We start from the raw sequence: 8,438 nt of genomic DNA on the forward strand, positions 1-8,438 counted from the left end.
GGAGCCCATCAGGTAGACGTTGGGGTGACCATGAGCGTGCCACTGCCCTCTGGTCTGGGCGATGGAGTGAGACTCCAACTCAAAAATAAAAATAAATGATATTTGTGAATTTTGCCACCTATTTCTCTATAAAGTAAGCTATAAAAGCCAGGCTCGGTGGCTCAGCCTGTAATCTCACGCTTTGGGAGGCTGAGGTGAGTGGATTGCCTGAGCCTGCGGGTTCGAGACCTGCCTGGGCAACTTGGTGAGACCTCATCTCTACAATAAATCAAAAAACTAGCCAGGTGTGGTAGTGCGCGCCTGTAGTTCCAGCTACTTGGAAGGCTGAGGAGGAAGGATCGCCAGAGCCCAGCAGGTCAAGGCTGCGGTGGCCGGGAGCAGCCACTGTACTCCAGTCTGGGTGACAGAGTGAGACTCCATCTCAACAAAAAAACAAAAAAACTATATAATAGTCTCAAAAATGCAATGGCAATGCACTGTATCTTTCATTATCTATAATACAAATTCTTTTTTTTAGATCTTTGGAAAATAATTGACATAGGCTGAAGAGTCATATACTTTTAAAAAGTTAGACATGGGATTTGACCCATTTCTGGGAATATAACTAGAGGAACATAAATCACTCTACTAAAAAGACACCTGCACATGTATGTTTGCTGCAGCACTATTCACAAAAGCCAAAACATGGAACCAACTCAGATGCCCACCAATAGTGAACTGGATAAAGAAAATGTGGCACATATATACACAGTGGAATACTACACAGCCATAAAGAACAAAATCATGTCCTTTGCAGTCACATGAATGCAGATGGAGACCATCATTCTACGTGAACGATCACAGAAACAAAAAACTGAATATCACATGTTCTCACTCATAGTAGACCCTGATCACTGGACACATGAGCACAAAGATGAGAACAACAGATGCCGGACACTGCTAGAGGAGAGAAGGAGGGAGAAAGACAAAGAGCACACAACAATGCACTAGGTACCAGGTCCACTATCGGGAGAGAGGACTGCAGAAGCCCAAACCTCATCTGCATATAGTTTACTTGTGTAGGAAATCCTCACACGCACCCCACAATTCTAAAATGAAATGAAATAAAAAACTAAAAAAAAAGTTAGAGATGGGATTTGGGAGTCACTCAGTCCCAGGACTGTGTGATGTCTAGGAGTCTACTAAGCTGGTTCCTTACCATCAAACCGTCGGGCAATTCTGTGGTCAAGGAGCTGGACCAACTGTGCCATTAGATCAACTGGTGGAACCATTTTGCAGGGTTAATAGTAAACATTTGGATGCACACTAGCCATAATTAGATCATCTGATGTTTCTGAGTAACATAGCCACAAGATCTAAGAGTTTAGAAGTCATACAAGGGGCAGGAGTGGCAGTCATGGGAAACTGCCAGGGGAGGGAGGGGCACACCTCATCAACAAGGGTACCTGCATAATGAACATTTGTGCACCTAACCCTGAATTGTACCCCACATATTTAAAATAAAAAAATTATTTTTAAAAAAGTCATACAAATAGCCTAAATTTGGTTGCCTAAATTCCATAGGATGTATAGATGATTACTGTCATTTCTGATAGCTTGAATTCCTGTTATATGATACAAAAACACCAAATTAGACATCAATCAAGAGACTTGTTAATCCCATACGAAAATGTGACTAAACTGTATTTTTTGTAGAGACAGGGTCTCACTATGTTGCCCAGAAAGGTCTTGAACTCCTGGGCTTAAGCAATCCTCCTGCCTCGGCCTCCCATGCTGGTATTATAGGCATGAGCCACCATGCCAGGTCACATTTTCTTTAAATTGCAATTTCTAAGAATTAGATTTTTCTATACCAGGATGGACGCCTTAATTTGAAGCATTTTCCGGAATGCCTGTTAGAACACAGATGGCGCTTTTCTTGAAAAACTTAATTCACATGGCTCCCAGGGCACTGCACTGTCTTGGTTTTCCTCCTCTGTCACTGACAACGTTTCAGTCTCTGGTTGGCAGCTGTTCCCTGTTTTCCTTTCTTGCCTGATTACTCCTAACTACCTTCACTCTCGAAATAACCTCAAGCTGTCCCATGGCTCTTGCAGCATTTAAGTGCTGAAGACTGCCCTAGCACCTGGCCTAACCCTGCTTCCAAACTCCAGATTTGAATATTCTGTCGCTTACTCAGCATGGCCGCTTGGAAGACTAGTAGGCAGCTCAAATTTAGCATGTCTAAAACTGACCTCTGGATGCCCCTTCAGACCTGCTTTTTCCGGGGGGAGGGGGGGTTCCCTTGATCAGCAAATGGCAACTCTATCCACCCCGTTGCTTAGGACAAAAACCTCAGTCTCACCTGCCTGGGACAAGTCACTTAGACATTAAACCACCTAAGTAGCTTCCAGTTTCTATCCTAGCACTCCTTAGTGTGTTAATGTTGTTATCAAGAACTACCTGAAGCTGGACCATCAATAAAGAAAAGAGGTTTATTTAGCTCATGGTTCCACTGGCTAGAAGGTTCAAATTAAGTATCTGGTGAGGGCCTCTGGCAGAAGGTGAAGGAGAGCTAGTGTGTACAAGGGTCACGCATCAAGAGAGGAATTAAGGGAGAAGGAGGTGCCAGGCTCTTTAGCAGCCAGTTCTCGAGGGAACAGAGCAAGAACTCACTCACCTATGAGGGAGGGCGTTAATCTATGCATGAAGGATCTGCCCCTATGACCCAAACACCTCCCACCAGGTCCCACTCCAACACTGGGGATCAAATGAGAAGGTAAGATATCTAAACCATAGCATTCCAGCCCCCCAAATTTTACATCCTTCTCATATTGCAAAATACCATCCCTTCCCAACAGTTCCAAGAGTCTTAACTTGTCCCAGCATCAACTCAAAAGCCCATAGTCTCATCTGAGACTCAAGGCAAGCTCCTTACAGCTATGAGCCGAAACTAGAAACAAGTTATTTACTTCCAGAAACAAGGGTAGAACAGACATTCAGCAAATATTCTTATTTTAAAAGGGAGGAATAGGCCAAAAGAAAGGAAAGAGAAGGCCCACACCACAATTCCAAAACTCAGACTCCACGACCCACATCTGGCACACTGGTGCAAGGGGGTGGGGGGCTCCCAAGCGCCCCTGTAGCTTTGCTGGGTGCCACCCACATAGCTACTCTTCTGGGTGGGAGTGGAACGCCTGCAGCTTTTCCAGGTTGTGTGCATGTTGCTGGTGGCTCTGTCATTCTGGGGCCCCCACGGCAGCCCTGTTCTCGTGGCTCCACTAGGCAGTGCTCCATGGGGACTCTCTGCAGTGGGTCCACCCCTGAGGAAGGCTTCTGCCTGGGCACTGAAATCCACATGGAAGCCGCCAAACCATTCTGCATAGCTGTAGACTTAACACCAAGTGGAAGTTGCCAGGATTTAGGGCTGGTGCCCTCCAGAGCAGTCCCTGAGGTCCTCTGAGACAAGGCTGGAGTCAGAGCAGCTGGGATATGGGAGGAGCGTCCCAAAGTGCCACAAGGCATCAGGGCCCAGGGCCTATCCCCGCAAAACCATTCTGTCCTCCGAGGTCTCTGGGCCTGTACTGAGAGGGGCATCCTCGAAAATTTCTGAATTGTCTTGAAGGCCTTTTCCCCATGTTTTGACTATTATCACCTGCCTGACTCCCTTTTATTCATGCTGATCTCTTTAGTAAGCGGTCTCTCAGCTGTACCATTGGATTCCTCTCCTAAAAAATGTTGTTTCCTTCTCTACCACAAGGCCAGGCTGAGAATTTTCCAAGCTTTTATTTTCTGCTCCCTTTCAATTATAAATTCCGCCTGTTGGCCATTCCTTTGCTGCCACAAAATAGCCACACCCGCCACTCCTTGAGTGCTTTGCTGCTTAGACATTTCTTCCACTAGACACCCTAAGACTTTACTCTTAAGTTCAGCCTTCCACAAAGCCCTAGGGTAGGGACACATGCAGCCAAGTTCTTTGCTACGGCCTAACATGGATGACCTTTTCCAATGAGTTCTTCGTTTCCGCTGAGACATTGTCGGCATGGCCTTTACCGTCCATATTTCTATCAGGATTCTGGTCATAACCACTTAACCAATATCTAAGCAGTTCCGAACTTTCCCTCATCTTTCTGTTTTCCGAGCTTTCCAAACTCTTCCAGCCTCTGCTCAGTACCCAGTTCTAAAGCCGCCTCCACATTTTCAGGTATCTTTATAGAATGTCCTATTCCTTGGGACCAATTTTCTGTCTGAGTCTGTCTTGTGCTGCTATAAAGGAATACCTGAGACTGGGTTGTTTATGAAGAAAAGAGACTTTATTGGCTCATGGTTCTGCAGGCTTTACAAGAAGCATGGTGCCAACACCTGCTTCAAATGAGGACCTCAGGCTGCTTCCACTCATGACAAAAGATAAGGATCTGGCTGTGCAGAGATCACATGGTAGGAGGTGAACTGAGATCTTTTTAACAACCAGCTCTCATGGGAACCAATAGCATAACATTCACTCACACCCAAGGGAGGGCATTTATCTTCTGATGAGGGATCTGCCTTCATGACCAAACACCTCCCACTAGTCCCCACCCCCTAACACCATCACCCTGGGAATCAAATTTCAACATGAGATTTGGCTCAGACAAACCATATGCAAACCACAGCACATCTCTTTGAAAACGCAGATCATGAGCAGTCCTCTGCTCAGAACCCTCAGTGACTTTCATTTCAATTAGAAGAAAGCCCTAAATCTTCCCCATGCCCTACAAGGCTCTGCCATCTCCTGTCTCCTACCTCACGGTTCTTCAGCCACACTGGCCCCTGGTGTAAGCTGTCCTTGAAGCTGTTGCTCTCCCAGTGCCCTTGTCCTGCAAGGCTCTTCTTTCAGACACATTCAGGGTCTGCTTCTTGACGTCGCACCGGCTTTCCAACTGTTCATCCCAACAGCACCCTTGCTCCCTTCCGCAGTCTTCTCTATGCCTCATACTGTGTGATTGGTTGATTTGTGTCCTCTAAACAGATACATTGAAGTCCTAACCCCTGGTACCCATGAATATGACCTCATTTGGAAATAGGGTATTTGCAGATGTAATCAAGTTAAGATGAGGTCATTAGGGCAGGCTCTCATCCAATAAGACTGATGTCCTTATAAGAAAAGACACACACACAGAGAAAAATGCCACATGAAGACAGACACACAGGGAGAAGGTGGCCAAGGGGCATTGAAGGCAGAGATTAGAGTGATGCTGTTGCAAGTCAAGGAACACCAGGGATTGCTAGTCACCACCAGAAGCTAGGAGAGGCAGGGAAGGATTGTATCCACAGTCTTAGAAGCAGCATGACTTTGACTTTGCTGACACTGTTTGATATTGGACTTCAAGCCTCCAGACTGTGAGAAATAAACTTCTGGATTTGTTTGTTTGTTTGTTTGTTTGTATGATACAGGGTCTCACTGTCATCCAGGCTGGAGTGTAGTGGAATGATCATGGCTCACTGCATCCTCGAACTACTGGGCTCAAATGATCCTTCTGCCTCAGTCTTCCAAGTAGCCAGGACTGTAGGTGCGCACCACCACACTAGCTAATTTTCTTAATTTTTTTGCAGAGATGAGGTCTTGCTTTGTTGCCCATGTTGGTCTCAAACTCCTGGCCTCAAGAGATTCTCCTGCCTTGGCTTCCTAAAGTGCTGGGATTACATGTATGAGCCACTGTGTCCAGATAACTTCTGTTGTTTTAAGTCTTCCAGTTCATGGTAGTTTGTTACAGCTGCTTAGGACTAATACATCCTGATTAATGATTCTTCATGGCACATATCACTTCCTGAAGCTATATCTTTACTTCTTCATTTATTGTCTGTCTTCTTCATTTGATTATGAGCATCACAAAGAAAGAGCTCTATAACCTTGTCCAAGGAAAAACACCACTCCCCAGAACTTTTCTCATTCCTCTGACCACCAGATCTCTCTCTTGCCCTCAAACTTTTCTCTTTCTGGGCTTTAATGATCAGAGAATATTTTGTATGTCAAACATATAGGCCAGGCTCCTTAATGTTTCAAAACATTCATTATTTGCGCCCATAAACAATAAGGAATTTTTAAATTTTTCCATTATAAAGATTTCTAAACTATTTTTTTACCCTCTTTATCCAAAAAATAATTTAAGACATAAAAGAGATACAGGACCCTGGTTAGAGAATCATCATCATTGTGTCTCTGACAAGATCTCCTTATCTTCTTAGAGATCTGGCTGTCTGGCCCTCAAACCATAACGAATCTATTTAGTCCTCCCAACAAGAAAATCCACAAAATAAACCCAGACTTGGGCTGAAGATCAAATTAACATGGATCAAGGCTCCGGTGTGTTTAACAAAGTATCAGTAACAAATCAATATTTATACTTTAACATTTGCTCTTGACATTGAATAAAAACACGTAGGTAATCAAAAGTTGGGAAGCACCTGTGATTTTATACTTTTTAATGAAGAAATAACCATATCAATAAGCTCAGTGGCACATATTCCATACTAATGCTGAAAATAGGTGCTGTGAGAATGTCTGAAAGTGGGATCTTGGGCTATTTATTAACTGTTTTCATGCCTCCGTTTCATGCCATGGAGTATTATGTGTCATCTTTGGAAGAAGAAAGAACATTATTTCCAAAAATGTAAAGCATTTTAGAATTGGGCAAGGCAAACATTGCGGGGATAGGACAGATGTCCACCTCAACACGCACCCGCAGGGAAGCCTTTTCCTCTTAGAAGGTGCTCTCCTAGATGTGATCAGAAAAACTGAAAGTCAGTGGGACAGGTTGACACATGGGCCTTGTGTCTGGATTTTGTGCTTCGGGATGGCCCAGCAGGCAGCATATTCCCAACCTGCCAATCAGAGACCAGCACTGGAAAGCCTTTCTGTATCATCCTGTAATTCCTCATTGGTTGTTCCTGATCCCAACCCACCCCACAACTCAAAACTGAAAAACCTTTCTTTCTCTCTCTCTCTCTCTCTCTCTCTCTCTCTCTCTCTCTCTCTTTCTTTTTTGAGTCCGGTCTCACTCTATCACCTAGGCTGGAGTGTAATGGCACCATCACAGTGCACCACATTCTCTACTTTTCATAGTCTATATACAGATAAGCTATACGATAGTCTATGTAAAGACTACTATCCATAAATAGCCCATATGTCATATATACTTTAAAAAACAAAACCACAGTGCTATCACATCTAAAATGTATCAATTATTTTTTATAAAATATTCAGTTGTTCCACTTTCTCCGATTGTCTCATAAATGCTTATTGTTCATATGAATTCCACTTTACTTAAACAGATGCTAATTTATTGAGGTAAATGTTTGTAATAACCCACATGGTCTGGGCACACATGGGCTGGGCGTGTTCTAGGAGGCAGAGGCAGAAGCTGCTCCCTGAACCTCTGAGACTGGCATCTTGGGTAGAAACAAGGGAATGAACTATCTGAAATTATTTTGTCTGGCCATCTTCTGCCCTGCTCAGAAAATGATACCCAATACTGCATTTCCGCTATTTCAACAGTCACACACAAGGAACTGCCAGGAGCATTTCAAAATATTGCATTTTACAAACTAAACTCATACCAGCTTCTCTCTGAGCAAAGAGTTAAGTGTTACTTTCCCCCCAGGAGAAGCGCTGTCTACATTTTATCAAGCATGGTTCTAGACTTCAGTATCCTCACATTCAACTTCGAGTCCCACAACTGTCTTGGGCTTTGCAAACTCAAGTGTGGTGTTTTATTGGCATATGCGTGTAGTTTCATAGGAAATAAAGAAGCTGGTCAGGATGGAGTGGATAAAATGTGAGCCAGGTTGAGCTGGCTCCAACGTGAGGTTGCATAACAGCAAAAGCTGCTTTTCCGTCAAATCTCAGCAAAAATTGTGGCTGCGGCTGAGGAATTTCAAGAGAAGTTTGAGGGTCCCAGGACATACCCAGGTGAAAAATGAATAACACCAATGGAGTAAATAATGGAACAAGTGATACAGCTGATACAACAATGATACATAACGTGTACAACAAACAGAAATACATCCACTCGCACACATAAACAGGAAAAAACGAAGCCTGCCTGACCCTGTGGTTGAGTCCACGCAGCAGGGTGGACCCAGGGCAGGCACGCATTCAAAACCACACAGCAGAGCACCACCCCGTATGCCGAACCTCCCCCAAATGCATTTTCTTCACTTTTTCCCATCCAGTTAGATGAAAAAAAAATGGAACAAGCGTGGTGTTTTGATTCGTTTTGAGATTTAATCCATACAATTTTGGGGTCGAAGACCTAGGCAGGTTTTGCAGGATTGGAGCCCCAGGTAGCATAAGAGACACATCCAGGAATGCGGGGCGGGACGGGGGCTGGGGGAGGGAGGTAGAATTGGAATTGTGCAAAAGGATCCGAGGTTGCCTTGTGAGTAGGTGGCAGCACCCGGCCTCAGGAGCAGAGGCCTCC

At 44.4% G+C, this 8,438-nt stretch overlaps 1 protein-coding gene across 1 annotated transcript in view; it reads right to left on the reverse strand.

The window, feature by feature from the left end:
• The window catches only part of PDGFRL (platelet derived growth factor receptor like), a 62,750-nt gene that overhangs the window by 44,105 nt on the left and 10,207 nt on the right, over nt 1–8,438 (reverse strand). Inside the window, exon 3 of the mRNA XM_021713836.1 lies at nt 2,825–2,829. The gene's annotated coding sequence lies outside the window, so the exon portion shown is untranslated. The remainder of the gene's footprint in view (nt 1–2,824; nt 2,830–8,438) is intronic.

Source organism: Carlito syrichta, unplaced genomic scaffold, assembly GCF_000164805.1.
Source record: "Carlito syrichta isolate Samal-C Ts95f unplaced genomic scaffold, Tarsius_syrichta-2.0.1 Scaffold304757, whole genome shotgun sequence".
Classification (NCBI taxonomy): Eukaryota; Metazoa; Chordata; class Mammalia; order Primates; family Tarsiidae; genus Carlito; species Carlito syrichta.